Source organism: Ipomoea nil, unplaced genomic scaffold, assembly GCF_001879475.1.
Source record: "Ipomoea nil cultivar Tokyo-kokei standard unplaced genomic scaffold, Asagao_1.1 scaffold1622, whole genome shotgun sequence".
NCBI lineage: Eukaryota > Viridiplantae > Streptophyta > Magnoliopsida > Solanales > Convolvulaceae > Ipomoea > Ipomoea nil.
The window spans coordinates 657,069-674,199 of NW_017618050.1; positions in this window are offsets into that span (position 1 = coordinate 657,069).

Genomic DNA, 17,131 nt, shown 5'->3' on the forward strand with positions numbered 1-17,131 from the left:
CCCGTGCAGTTGTGCGGTTAGATCTGAGCCGTTGATCAAATCTAGATCAACGGCTCAAATCAATGAAAATTAAAAAATAAAAAAATAATAAAAAAAAATAAAAAAAACGCCTGTCTGGAATAAGAAGCATAAGCTAAAAATGGCGCACCTTAAGTGATAGAAACATGCACGTTAAGTGTAGATCTTAAGCACAAACTCACGCACATTAAGTACAAACTCCACGCACATTAAGCACAAGCTCACGCACATTAAGTACAAAACCCACGCACTTTAAGTATTAACTCACAGACCTTAAGTTTTAACAACTACTGACATTAAGCACAAACTTACGCATATTAAGTACAAAACCCACGCACATTAAGCACAAAACTCACGCACTTTAAGTATTAACTCACAGATCTTAAGTTTCAACAACTACTGACATTAATCACTAACCTCACACACATAAAGCACAAAGCCTACGCACATTAAGCACAAACTCCACTCACATTAAGAACAAATCTCACGCACAAAAGCCCACACTTTAAGTTTTAACAACTACTCACATTAAGCTCAACCCCACGCACATTAAGCACAGAACTCACGCACAAAACTCACGCATCTTATATACAAAACTCACGCACATTAATCACAGGACCGTTCACCTTAATTTTGACCTAGATGCAAAAATTACAAAATTGCCATCGCATTTTTTTTAAAAAATTTTGGTAATCCTGGACGGCTGGACGTTGATTTAAGCGAGATGAATAACCCAAATTAAACCGCACAACCGCACCAGAACCTAATTATATATATATATATATATATATATATATATATATATATATATATATATATATATATATATATATAATTAAGTTCCAGTGTGGGTGAATGTTTCCCGTGCGGTTGTGTGGTGAGTAATGTGCGTGAATTTTGTACTTAAGGTGGGTGAGTATTGTGCTTAAGGTGCGTGAGTTTTGTTCTTAAGGTGCGTGGGTATGTATTTAATGTGAATAGTTGTTGAAACTTAAAGTGCATGGGTTGTGTGCTTAAGGTGCGTGAGTTTATACTTAAGGTGCGTGAGTATTGTGCTTAAGGTGCGTGAGTATTGTGCTTAAGGTGCTTGAGTCTTGTGCTTAAGGTGTGTGAGTTTGTGCTTAATGTGAGTAGTTGTTGAAACTTAAGGTGCGTGTGTTTTGTGCTTAATGTGCGTGAGTTTGTGTCCTTGAGGTGTTTTGTTTGTGTACTTAATGTACGTGTGTTGTATACTTAAAATGTGTCAGGTTAATGCTTAATTAATGTGCGTGCAACCACACAACCTCACGAAAAGCGAATCCAGCACCTGATATATATATATATATATATATATATATATATATATATATATATATATATATATATATATATATAAAAGTAAGGAGAGGAAAAAAATGCAGTGACATTTTCGTATGTAACTCACACTTTAAGTGCAAGTAGCAACACCATGTGATGAGAGAAGACAATAAATGTGCTGATTTCTTGGTAAATCTTAGTCAGACAAAAGATATGAGTACAACTACCTTAGAGGCTCATCACGTAGACATCTTGGGGCTCCTTTCGACCTATGCCAATGGGAAAGGTTTAGAAGAGTCCGTTAATGCCGGCCTTGGGCAGGGGCCTTTTCACCAAAACTAATAATAATAATAAAGTACACCCAACAATAATATAAATTGTACCAAACAATCTCACTAATTAATTGCATCAAAAGTGAAAGTTCATTGCATTTCAGGTTCACCTTTTAAAATTTGCAGTTTAATTTTTTTTTTATTTTGGTTTAGGAATTCACTCTTTACTGTTTATGAGTTTAATATTTATGGATTACCCTTTGTGTTTAGTTTTTAGGATTTATCAAATATCAATAGATGCACTCTATAATTTTTGCTTAATTATACTCTATACTCACTAATAAGCTCTGTTTGGCAGAGCTTATTTAGGAGCTTATAACTTATTTTAAGCTACTAATAAGCTATAAACTCTGTTTGATAATGTTTTCAAAATAAGCTAGTAGCTTAAAATAAAAGTTTACTTTGAAAAGCTACCTTAGATAGCGTTTCAAAAATAAGCTAGGAGTTTCTAACTTTTTTTCATATTTATCCTTATTATTTTAAATAAATGACATCTTTTACTATTCCTAGCTTAGTGAAAACCCTTTTGCTTTTTTCTCTTCTCCTATATTTTTATTCATCGTCTTCTGCAAATATCGTGAGATATATATATATATATATATATATATATATATATATATATATATATATATATATATATATATATATATATATCTCATATATTTTATAATATAAAAACAATATAATAATCATATCATTTAAATTGTATAAAACTATCCTTTTTTGTCTTTCTACATTTATAAGCTTATCAAAAGTTAATTTTACCAAACACTTTTAAGCATAATCAGCTAGTTAACAACTCTTCAGTTTTTAGCTTTTCAGCTTTCAGCTACCCTTTCAGCAAGGTTTGCCAAACATAGCTTATATAGTGATGAAAATTGCATCATATAGTGTTGTTAATTGCACTTTAAAGTTCAAAATTATTTTAAAATGTCACCGCATTTTTTTTTTTTTTTGCTTTAATTGCTCCAAGTTTGTTACATCTTTAATTTCCAGAGATACACGGAGTAAATTTTATTGATTCATAGTTCTCTCTTGATAAGTAGTTTTTACAGGATTTCGTGCACGCAAACCCCCACACACACATAACAATTCCATTAAATTATAATCAATTGATGAATTTGAATATAAAGAATTTTTACATTTGAGAAAAATAAAGACAATATAACTAATGAAATTATTTTTCTAAATTAATTTATTGATAATGAATAATTTTTTTTGAATAAAGACATTGTAGGGACAATGTAGCGAATATAATCAATTAATGAATTTGAATGTTTACATTGGAGAAAAATAAAGACAATATAACTAATGAAATTATTTCTCTTATTTAATTTATTGATAATGAATAATTATTTTTGAATAAAGGCATTATATTGTAGACACATAATTCTAAATTAAAGAAATGCATATGTATTATTTTTTGTTGTAATTACTAAATTATTTAATTTGGTAAGAGTAAAATAGAGTACTAATTATGTCAATTTTGATTGGGATGTGATTCGAACATAAGACCTTTCTTATTGAAATCAATGAGTAAGTTAACGGAGAATAATAAAATTTTTAAGGGAATTTTAATTGTGATGGGGTTTGAACCTAAGACATTTCTTATCAAAATCATAAACAATCTGAATCATATTTGATTTAATAATTTGACGGATTATATTTTTTCTACCCATTATAGGCTTAACTTCGTTTGGCTCTTATTAATATAGTAGAATACTAGATTTAAATGCTGGTCATCAAATAAACTTATATTGGTTCACTATTTTTTTTAAACATTTTAACTTCGTAAGTTTAATACAATTTTCATGAATCAAACCATGCAAATACATACTATACATAATATGAGACGACAATGAGAATTCATATAAGAAACTCATCATAAACGACAAATTATAATATGTGAACTAACTTTTTTCTTTAAAAAGAAGTTTAAATAATTAAGTCGCAGAAGATATTATTAAAAATGGTTTAAATAATTGATCACAATTACTGCAGATGATGACTAGACTAATACTTTTCAATTTACTTCTCTAACACTTCATTTATCAAAATTATTTTGTGTCTTAATCAAATCTTACCTTCTTCATATATGGCTGTGAAAACATTGAGCAGAGATTAAAGGTCCGTTTGGAAACCAGGAAAATGACTTCTGGAAAATGTTTTCTGGAAAATGAGTCATTTTCCGGAAAACATTTTCCTTTCCGGTGTTTGGTTGCATTCTGGAAAACTGTTTTTGTGTGTTTGGTTCATTTTCTGGAAAATGAGTAGAATTGTATAATTAAACATTTTAATTATTTTATTTAGAATATTACAACATGTATAATAATATATAATAATATAATATTAATTTTAAATATAATAAAAAATAGCTAAGTTTTTCAACAAAAAAAAAAACTAATAATATATCAAAAATATTATGGTGGTGGTGGTGGTGTAGTGGTAGTGGTGTTATTCGTTATATAATAATAATAATAATAATAATAATAATAATAATAATAATAATAATAATAATAATAATAATAATTGGTGGTGGTGTGATGGTGGTGGTAGTATGACGATGGTGTGGTGGTGGTGGTGGTGGCGGCGACGGTGGTATGGTGGTGGCGGCGGCGGCGGTGGTATGGTGGTAGTGGTGGCGGCGACGGTGGTTGCGGTGGTATGGTGGTGGTAGTGGTGGTGGTGGTTGCGGTGGTATGGTGGTGGTGGTGGCGGTGGCGGCGGTGGTGTGGTGGTGGTGGCGGTGGTATGGTGGTGGTGGCGGTGGCGGCGGTGGTGTGGTAGTGGTGGCGGTGGTATGGTGGTGGTGGCGGCGGCGGTGGTATGACGGTAGTGGTGGCGGCGACGGTGGTTGCGGTGGTATGGTGGTGGTGGCGGCGGCGGTAGTTGCGGTGGTTGCGGTGGTATGGTAGTGGTGGTGGCGGTGGCGGTGGTGTGGTGGTGGCGGCGGTGGTATGGTGGTGGTGGCGGCGGCGGTGGTATGACGGTAGTGGTGGCGGCGACGGTGGTTGCGGTGGTATGGTGGTGGTGGCGGCGGCGGTGGTGCGATGGTATGGTGGTGGTGGGGGCGGTGGTATGGTGGTGATGGCGGCGACGGTGGTTGCGGTGGTATGGTGGTAGTGGCGGCGACGGTAGTGGTGGCGACGGTGGTTGCGGTGGTATGGTGGTAGTGGCGGCGACGGTAGTGGTGGCGACGGTGGTTGCGGTGGTATGGTGGTAGTGGTGGCGGCGGCGGTGGTGTGATGGTGGTGGTGTGACAACGGTGGTATGGTGGTGGTATGGTGGTGGTGGTGGCGGTGGTATGGTGGAGATGGCGGCGACGGTGGTATGTTGGTAGTGGTGGTGGTGGTGGTATGGTGTTGATGATATTGGTGTAAAAGTTGGAAAATGACTTCCCCCAAAAAAAAAGGGAAGTCATTTTCCATAAAATTGCCTTCATTTTCCATTGACTTCCACCCCATTTTCCTTTGACCAGTCATTTTCCAATGTAACCAAACACCAAAATCCCGGAAAATGACTTCCAGAAGTCATTTTCCGGGTTTCCAAACACACCCTAACAGTTCCATTCACACAACACAAATAGATAAATAATATCACAAATAAATGTCATATATATATATATATATATATATATATATATATATATATATATATATATATATATATATATATATATATATATATATATATATATATATATATATATATATATATATATATATAGGGTCACATCATTCTTGTAAAAATTGACGCTCGAGAAAACTATGAACTAATCAGAGACAATGAGAGACGTCAATCTAGAAAGATCTAACGGACCTAAAGTAATAAGAGAAAAAGAAAATTGAAAACTCAAAATTCTTAGAGTACAATTTTAAATAACTCAAATTTTAATGTACAATTAACAACAGTATAACTTGCACTTTAGACATACCATAAAGTGCATCTGTTCATAAATCTTGAAAACTAAACCAAAATTAAACCATAAATACTAAACTACCTGGCCTCTAAACAATAAAAAGTAAACTTATAAACCATTTTTTTTATTTAAAAAAAAAAACCATAAAATTTAAATGACGAACCATAAGTGCATTATATTGCACTTTCACACTGGATGCACACTTCATAATATCATTGTGTATACTTTATACTATTGTTAGGTGTATTTTATAATATTGTTAGTTGCATTCTAAAGATTAACATATACTAAACTCAAAAATGAACTTAAAAAAATAAATAAATAAATAAACTAAACTAAACTAAACAATAAACTCTATAAGGTAAAGCCTTTTACTGAACTTTTACGTACATATAATAACATATAGCATTCTGTAGTAGTGATAAGTGCACTCTATAGTATTATTAAGTACACATAAAGTTTGATTTATTACGAAAATGTCCTACAATTTTTCCATCCCTCTTACTTTGAAGCTGTTAAAATTTTTTAGATTGAATGCTCTGATTATTGGTTCTTAGATTTTCTCTTCAGCTTAAATTTTTATTAGATCCAAATAATATATATGTTTGGATGAGGATATGGACTAATAATTATCCGGGATTAGAGGTAATTAAGTATAGCAAATTATGCAATTAGCCGACAGCTCGCAGGGGAAACATTGAATATTCATTGCCAATTTGCAACTGGTATATAAATATTCACTATGATTGTTTTGACTATTCATCTATATATGTTCTTATACAAAAATATTCCTAACTTTAAAATAAATGTATGTATCACACAATAAGCAATGTGACATTATATTTCACATTAACAACATATATAGGGTGAAATAATGTAAAAATTATATTAAAAGTATAATGCATACTACGTATGTCATATGTCCGACGTCATATGAAATATTCAGAGTAATGTAATTACAATATCTTACTCTGTATTTGATTAGTGAGTGGTCTATAAATATAGATATTTAGTACTGTTAAGAATTAGATTGAGTAAGCGTCTCTACTCTAATAGTTTTGATAGAACTATATACACCATCAACGTTAGGAAATACACCACAAAAAACATACACAAATTAGGTACGTATCACCAAAAACACACCATTAGGTGTGAGTAAAAGCACCATACAGAGTTCGGAAATACACCATTAGGGGTGGTGAGTTATATGGTGTATTTTTTTTTTAGGTGTATTGTATATTTTTTGGTGTTTTTTTATTGCATTTCATTGTGGTGTGTTTTTCTTACACTGTTGGTAAATATTGTTAACACTGTTGGTGTATTTTTGGAACCCTGCCGCACCGTAAGTCCCCGCTACATATGAGTATATATATATATATATATATATATATATATATATATATATATATATATATATATATATATATAGGCCGAAGAGAAATAAGAATCAATCTCGATCAACCTTATTTCTGTAAAAATTTGACGATGACAATTTCGCAATTATCATCAATTTCACTATACAAACTTGAACACTTAAATATGCAATCTTTAACAACTAAATATGTAAACCTGATAAATTTTATAAAATCAACAAAAAAGTTATATTTTAAATCTAAACCGTGAATATTAGACCTTAAACAGTAAAAAGTGAATCACTAAATCAAATAAAATAAAAAACTCAATTATACACTCTAAAATAAAAACCATAAGTGCAATGCACTTTCGCATTTTTGCAAGTGCAATATTTTAATATTAAATATGCAAAATGTTAATATTAAATGTGCAAATCTAAAAAGTATGAGAGTTGGTGATAATTAGTGTTCAAGTTAATTATAATTTGCATAGTAAAGTTAGTGATAATTATAAAAATATAACCATATTTTTTAAAATTTGATCTGACCCGTTTGATTTTTTCTAAATGTAAGGCTGAGATTGATTCTTACTAAAGTTTGGATGTGTGTTTATAATTTTTTTATAATTTAATAACTTATTGTTTCGCAATTAATAATTTAAAATGCTATTTAACTGTGAAACTTTAATTTCCCATCCATTTAACTCGGTCTCCAAGTGATAGAGCCAATGGGATACCAGAAGTACACAACTATAAGGGTAACTACAATAGTGATTTTTAGAGAGTTTTTGCATGCTTAAAAACTTGGAGATGGTTTTTTTAACAAATGGGGAAAGTGACTTTTTAGTGGTTTTTCATTACATAAGAAACTGATTTTTGTCTCCATAGTGGGATCACTAAAAAAAAAAAAAAAAACAAAAACAAAACTATACCTTGGTTGCCTGAGAGACAAAACTAGCGCCTAGCTAAGTGCGTACACTCCATGCGCCCGCATTAATCTGAAGCATTTTTGTTTTACTTTTTTTTTTCTCTTCTTTTTCCTAGTCATAGCCTAAATTTCTCAAAATTTAGGCCTATTTCGGTGGTCCTTTAACTCATGTCTTTTAGCTATTATCTCTGTAATAATTAGGTTGTACTTTCCACTGAAACATGGAAGAAGCTTCTTCTTCAGTCACTCTTTCAACTAAAAAGATTGCAATGTAATACCTGTCAATGTTTTAATATTGTTGTAGCAATGAGATTTTGATTGTTATGTTTTTTTAATATTTTAAAAACGACATAAAGTCAAGAGTAAACAATTTAATTAATGCTCCATAATAATATAATATAATTAAAGCGGATTTCGTCATTTCGTGTATGTGATCAGATCAGATTAACAACATTAATTATGTGTCCTTAGTTCTGGTAAAATAAATTATTTAATCTAATTCTTGAGATTATTATGAGCAACCTAGTCGAGTTGGTCAGACGGTTGTCTTAGTAATCACAATGTTTCAAGTTTGACTCAATCAATTATGAGCAACACAGATTGATTTATCTCCTTGAGGTCCGCATTTTCAAATAGCGACGGTAGACTATAGATTATAAATCAAACAAACGCAGTGAGGCTTGGAGAATAGTGGTTGAGAGGACCTAAACCGGCCACACTTTCCGGTAGCTGTTACGGGCTATAGATTAAAAATCAAACAGACACACACTTTCAAGTAGCGACGTACTCTATTGAGGTGTGGAAAAAGAGTAGTCGAGTGGATACGTGGAAAATGATTCTCGTATTTAAATGTCTGGGCGAGCTTCATCTCATACACCTTCGGGTAGCCAGGCTAGATTAAAAATCAAACAAACATGCACTTTTGGTAGCGACTCCATTGAGGCGTGGAAAAGAGTCGTTGAGTGGGAGGAGCATGATTTTAATACCTATAGGTCTTGGAAGAATTCATTCAGAGCACACCTTCCAGTAGCAACTGCCAGCAATAGGTTAAAAATCAAACAAACACATCGAGGCATGGAAAAGAGTGGGCAATTTGGGTGGAACATAATTCGCATACGTACCTAAAGGTTTTTTGAATTTGATTCTTGGCAACACCATCATAATCGCATATGGTCTTCATTCTAAGGTACACACACTCGGATAGTGGGGGCATGAAAAAGAATGACGGAGTGAATAGAGCATAATTCTCGCGCGTACTTGAAATTCTATTGAATTTGATTGTTCCCAACACTCTGTTGGACATACATAGTCTTTTAAAGTATATGTATACCATCGAATAATTATTACGTTGTGAGTTTTTCTTGACACCCATAGAATTATATTGTAGAACTGTAGAAGCACCAAAAAAAAAAAAAACATTATATTGAGTATCACTTATGATGTCATGCATGTAAATATGCTGTTAAGATTTATATAGTCAAGTAGTAAATCTTGAACGTAACAAATATGACCAAGATGGAAAGTTTCAATTCGTAGTACGTACGATAAAGACTGCGAAGATGGTGGTAATGAGTTCATTGTATTGATTAACGTTGTGGGTGCTTTCACGTATGTTAAGTCATACAAGAAACATTAAACTAAGATTATGAGAAATAATCTTGAGAGTTAAGAATGGTGGCGACGTAGCTGTATTTGCATCTACTTTGACTTTTGAAAAAGCCAACAGTTATTACTTAAAAATGTGTTATGAATTAATCACACCTTATAATTCTAATCAGTAAAATATCACAATAAGGTAAACCAACATTTGTTATCCAAAGCTTATCAACTTAAATCAGGAGACTAATAGGCCATTGTTACTGAATATCAAACTTTAAATCTTGTGGTTACCAAATAAACATCTCAACCAATTTCGAATTGGGGATGTTACTATATTTGTATCTACTTACTTTTTTTTTTTTTTTTTTTTTTTTATATTTTGAGTAACAAGGGAAGGTAAACCCCACCTTGTAACCTTAATCGACAAATTAAATGACCATAATGAGGTAAATTAGTTAACCAGCATAGATTGTACACAGCTGACCGGCTCAAACCAATAAGGTCAATAGGTCGTTCCCGCTAAGATCAGAGTGACAGAGTCGAACTTATAACCGTATATAAATATAACAGTCTGACTTTTGAAAAAGCCCGCCGTTATTACTTAAAAAGTGTGTGATGAGTTAATCACACATTGTAACCCTAATTAATAAAATATCACAAGAAGGTAAATCAACATAGGTTATCCAAAACTGATCAGCTCAAACCAGGAGATCAATAGGCCGTTGCTACTGGATACCAAACTTTAAATCTTGTGGATGTTACCAAATCAACATCTCAACCAACTTAGAATTGGGGTTGCTCCTATATTTGTATCTGCTTTTTTTGAGTAACAAGGGATGGTAAATCCCACTTTGTAACATTAACCGATAAATGATCATAATTAAGGAGGTAAACCAGTATAGGTTGTACATATATAGCTGACCGGCTCAAATTAAGAAGACTAGTAGGTCGTTTCCACTAAGATCAAAATGACAAAATCGAACTTATAATTTTATAATTATAACAGACCAATTTAGTTGGGTTGCTCCTGTATTTACATCTACTTAACGACACGACTTGTTGACTGGCGTACTATACGTGGGCATTGACAACGTACGTAGCCACCTGGTTTGTCCATCCATGTATGCATATACCAAGTCAATGTACCATGATAACTTACAAACGTAAATGCTGAGACGTCAATACACGTGTGTATGTTGGAATTATTAGTTAATTAATAGTTGAATTTGAATGAATTGAATAATGTTGAATTCTATGGGATGGGAGACAGCCTCTTCAACCCAGAAACTTCAATTCTAATAAAACGTACTCAATTGTGCTCAGATCGGCGACTTTTTTGTTTGATCCACTACTCCCGTATGTTGTCGGCTGCGCTCCTACAGACATATAGCTAGGTGTTGCATAGCTTTTACCTGCTCAACATTTTAATAATTTAATCAATATTTATAAATCGATCTAGTTTAATTTATAGTTAACTCTTTTGTTGAAGAAAAACGAGAGCAATGTACAAAATCTAAAAAAAGGAGAAGAAGATTATTGTTTGGTAGTTTATCTACAGGAGTGAAATTAGATTAAATGAGTTCTTTAATTAATTGTGATGATCATACATTAAAAGTACAAGATTTGTGTCTGCTCGTTCAGAAATTGTTCTCGCTCCGCTCCATTATACTTCAGCACTTGTCGTCTTTTATTAATAATGTACATATGAGACATACACAATTTATTTTTATTTTTTTTGAGATCAAACACAACATTTCTTATAATAATCCATTTAACATTTAGGACACCATAAATTTTAGATGGCGAGAAAACTTGCAGTTTTGCATGTGTCTTAGATATGCCGCCTTATTAGCTTACCTGTTGTTGGAAGACGGTCGAGTTGGTCGAATTCAACCCCTACTCCATTCGAGACGTAATGACGTGGTGTTGTAACTTATCATGGAGGGGCGTGGTTAAATGGTTAATGCCAGCCTACTTGTTACCAATTGATTTTAAATAGGATATGACAACCGTCACAGAATGAGTGATCCCCTGTGATGGAAAGTAAGCATAATGCAGCGCTGAAATCCAATACTTGTACATAATATTGTGCAATGAATGCTATTGTTGGCCTTCCATTCCAAATAGATTTCTTTGATCAGTTGGTCTAGTATGAAATCATTTCACATGAAACATGTAATACTTTTTAATGAAAATATAATATTTTCATATGATAAAAAATAACTTTTTTTTACGAAGATATAATACTTTTCTATCAGTAATTCAAGTGTTACATTATTTTCATTGGAAAGTATAACCTTTTTCATTAATTCTTTTCCGTGAAAATACAAATATGAAAAATATAGATCCTTTTGTTAAATACTAATACTTGTTAGTTCATATAGAAAAATGTTACATTTTTGTTAAAAAATATTTCCATATTTGAGATATATCTCACATAAATTTTTGTGTACTTTGATAGACATTAAATTGAAAAGGTTTCAATTCTTTAGGTAAAATTTTGGAAGAAAATTTTGAATAATAATCAATGTAGATATATAGTTGATTATATTGAGTCATTTTTTTTATTAATATAAAGCATAGAAATATTTATGATGCATCTTCGATAATATTTTGTATTTAGATGTATCCTATTTGATTGTATTGGATATTATCCTCTCTTATATCAATATATATCTAATATAGCTAGGTCTAAAATTTTAATTATACCTAATAATATCGGCACTAGTGCTAATAACACCACAAAAAAATCCATAAAATATATAGTATCATATCAAGTAACATCACCCATGTTTATTACTTAGATAAATTTATAGAAAATTTTCACAATAACACTCACACCAGCTAATGTAAAACTCCAAATTAGAAGACCCAAAACTCCAAAAGGAGTAGTCAAATGGGTGGAGCAGTTAAGCACTTTGTGTTCAGATAGTATCTTTGTGGCTCTCCTTAAGGGAAGGTCATAAGATTGAACCTTGATGGTATAGATCCTTTGGATTGACTACAAGAGTCTTAGGCTCTGTTTGGCAAACCTAGCTGAAAAGCTATAAGCTAGGAGCTGATAGCTGAAAAGGAGCTGAAAGCTGAAAAGCTATAAGCTCGGAGTTGAAAATTGAAGAGCTGTTATGATTGAAAGTGTTTGGTAAAATTAACTTTTTGATAAGCTGATAAGTGTAAAAAGACTAAAAAGGACATCTTCATAAAATTTAAATTAGTTTGTTTACATATTAAAATTTAACATTTCGTCTTCCAAAAAAAGTAAACACTTTTTAAAATAAAACTATTAGCATGATCATGATCTAGCATCCCATAATGAAGTAGCAATATTGTTGCGAATCTCCTTCATCTCCATAGAGGTGTGACTTAAATTTTCGTTGATGGAGATATTACTACTTGAATCTTGAAGTTCATCGGGCGGTATGTAATCTGGATGCTGCTCAAGCACATTAAATATCATGTCATCTTGTGAATTCTTCCGAATATAATTATGTAGTGCAAATGTGGCCATAATAACATCAATTTGGGTCTCCTCACTAAACTGCGGCATTTTAATAAGTATCTTCCATCTCTTATTCAATACTCCAAACGACCTCTCAATACAACTTCGAAGAGAAGAATGTGCACGATTGAATGCTTCTTGAGCATTAGTTGGCGGCTCTTGTTCAATAATAATAATAATAATAATAATAATAATAATAATAATAATAATAATAATAATAAGAAGAAGAAGAAGAAGAAGAAGAAGAAGAAGAAGAAGAAGAAGAAGAAGAAGAAGAAGAAGAAGAAGAAGAAGAAGAAGAAGAAGAAGAAGAATAATAATAATAATAATAATAATAATAAGCTAAAGTTTCAACATAATTGTTTAGCAGGAAATAAAACTAAGGAAGGGATTGACGTGAAAGTTGGGATAGGGGAAGAGAAAGGGTTTTAATTCATAAGGTTAAAATATGTCATTACTTTAAAATAATAAGGGTAAAGATGGAAAAAAAGTTAGGAAGCTAGTAGCTTATTTTGAAACGCTACCTAAAGTAGCGTTCCAAAATAAGCTCTTATTTTAAGCTAGGAGCTTATTTTAGGAACATTACCAAACAGAGCTTATAGCTTATTAGTAGCTTAAAATAAGCTATAAGCTCCTAGCTTAGCGTTGCCAAACAGAGCCTTAAACTTGAAGGTTACGAATTTGATCATTCTTATTAATACCTTTTCAGTTACGCCTGTCACACAAAGCTATGAAGGTCGAAATTTGATTTTTATTAACACTTTTTTAGTCAAGTCCGTTACACAAGCATACCTTTAAATAGTGACCGTGTATTTTCTTTGTCATCCAAAAAAAAAAAATCGGGCAAATAAGCTCTCTTTGTGGGGGAGAATTTCGGGATAACCCAGGTTCAATTCTCACAAGTGACGATTCCCTTTGAACCAGCTTCTATGCCTCTCGGAGCGAACCGGGTGGACCTGGACCGTTAAATGGACGATAGGGAAAGACCCGGACCACATTGTGTGGTTTACACCAAAAAAAAAAAAAAAAAAAAAAAAAAAAAAAAAAAAAAAAAACTCAAACGAGGGATGTGATTGTTGAATATATGCTATACGTAATGAAAACGTACCATATATATCATGCAATCATGCATATATTTGCATTCCTAAAAAGACATGTCGTAAATCATGTTCAAAACATCACCTCTTAATTCATAGTACTAAATTAGGGTTTCGTTTTCATCTAGTAAAACACTCTACCAATAAGGCCATAATCATAAACATAAAAATCAAACTGGGTCCCACATGAAGCTGCATTTTCCCTTCACTAAATCATATTTATATATCCTAGCTACCTAGTTGCAGTTATATAACGACAACTTCAATCTGTTCACTCGCACGTACACCTACACGTTCACTAATTTTATAATAATATAATTTTACAGCTATAAAATAATTATCTATTTCTTAGTTACCTAAATTCACTACAAATAAACTAATTATCTATTTCTTAGTTACCTAAATTCACTACAAATAAACGTCTTACTTTTTTTTTTTTTTTTTGTTTTTTTGATTAACGAAGGGTTTCGACCATCGGAGGTAGGGACTAATCCCCGACCTTGCTGATTGTAGGCACAAGTACTAAAGGTGAAATAGCTGGATTGTACTAAAGATATAAGTATGTTTCATATCTAAAATTAAGGATCTTTGATGTTTGATCTTACTTTTTATGTTCTTTACTAACTTGCTAAACGTATAACTAGAGATATTAATTGGATAAGTCCATTCAGATTTATGTTCTTTTTTTTTTTTTTTGTCAAGTTTAAAATTCTTGGTTTTAACCTTAAAATCTCAAAATGTCGAGCTTATCGACGACCTCAAATAAAATTTTTTATATTTTCAAATTATCATTCTAAACTTTCAATTTTAATAAACTAGTTGCATTTACCCTAATAAATATAAACTTAAACCCAATCAATTAATCTAAACTTCCATTTTCAAAATCCAGCTAAAAATAATTAATATATTTAAGAGAAAATTGTCAAATACACTCCCAAACTTTATATGAGAAGTCAATAAAGTTGTCAAACTTTTGAAAGTTGCATTTAAACACGTTAACATATTAATTTAGTGCATCAAAGTTCAAAAAACTGATTAGTGACCTACAATAATCGGTCATTAATATACTGGTGAAGTTTCAACAACCTTCTAGAAATAATCGGCGATGGCGCGACCAGCAAGTCGCCAGAAAAGGCGACTAAACTGGTCATCATTTTCATCGATTAGGATCAAAATTGTTTAATCCAAATCTTACAAATTTTTTATCTTATCCGTCAGTTGTAACCAAAGATTGGCATCCCCACTTATCACAAATCAATTAAATACGTAGATCGACACTAATCGTGATAAAAAGTAATAAAAATTATGGAGCTAAAGTTTTGTGAGTGGATCATATGGAGAGGTTGCAATCGTTATATCCTACACCACGGCGCACATAGCACTGTGCGCCGCGCGCCTCCCAAAACGACATCGTTTTGGGTAGTGTTGGGAGGCGCGGTAGGAAGTTGCTGAGATTATGTGTATTTGTTCACAACGTTATGTGTATTGGTTCATACAGTTATGTGTATTTTTTATACAATTATGTATATTCTTTTTATACAATTATGTACATCCGAATCAGAAAATTTGTGTGTATTATGTTAAAAGTTGATGTGTATTATGTTAAAAGTTTATGTTTATTATGTATTATGTTAGATTATGTGTATTATCTTTTAAAAAGAGTATGTATATTTTGTTATATAATTATGTACATTCATGTATAACATTATGTGTATTCTAGTATAACATTATGTACATTCTTGAACATCGGGTTTTTTTTTAAAGAAAAAACTACTGTCAGGGGCGGGAAATTTCAAAAAAAAAAATAATTAAAACGACGTCATTTTGTATCTGGATGCATAGTGCAACGCGCGCCGTGGGGTAGGATATAAATTGCCGAGAGGTTGTTGGCAGGCCATTATTGTTGCCGAAAGAGTAACAGTACGTGGTGGGCTGAGGAGATTGAGTCACGCTGGGTAGACTACTTGTCCGACACTTAAGCACTTATAGCGACGGTTAAGGTATTATAACCAATTGTTTAATGTGGCCTCGTCGTTGTATATAACGCGATGATTGAGACCAAAACAAATTTTAAGGTTATTGCGTTAGCATGATTTCATGTTTGCTTGTACGTGCTTCAGCACTTTGTGTTTGCTGCTGCAGAAAGTGGGCGTATAGATGATGAACAACGTTAATACTATCGTGGATGGGGCAATCCCAGTCAAATTAGTATAGTAATTAATCATAAAGTTTTGAATTTGACTCCTCGTAAGAGCTGTCTATTAGCTTTTTTCATTTGAACCGATCAACTATGAGTAACCTAAATTGATTTACCTTGTTGTGGTAGTCTTTTGTTGGTTAGGGTCACAAGACATGTGAAGAGAAATATACCCCGAGTATATCTTCCCTCGAGTAGTAGATACGGTTGGTATGCGACCGAATTTATGGGAGAGGTCGTTCCCAATCTTCACCGACCATAACCCCAGGTTGCTCGACCTAAAACTACACCCGAGTTGTAGGAATATTACGGTTGTTGAACGTAGCCTAGGTGTTGACTCCGACCAGGTAAGGTCGGGACGGACACCCTAGAAATCATTGACGAGTGATAGTCCCCCCCCGCCCCACCCCCCACCTTTTCTTAGTGGGCATTCATATATGAATCTTCATCCATGTGGTCGTCGATGCCCCGTTCCTGAGCGAGTGTATTGCATGTGCGACACGTGTTGGACATGCCGACGGCTTGTCATGTGTCTCCACCCCTCCTCTATAAATATCAATGCTTGCGGAGGGGATTTCTGGAGGCTCACCTACCACAGACATGCTCGGAACCCTTTGACGTTGTCCCATTCCACCGAATATAAGCCTTAAATCAACAAGAAGACTAGAGAATGATTGTCGATCGATCCGACCTTTGAACTTACACATATCAGTGGGGATCAACACATATACCACAACATGTTTCACCGAGAACGAATCATCGGATAGCGATTGCAAGCTAATTAAATCAAAGTAATAACATATTGGTGTTGAATATGTAGCATCTACTTGTCCAATCATAATATCATGGATTGAGGTTTACTATGCTCATTCTAGATATATTATATCTAGATTAT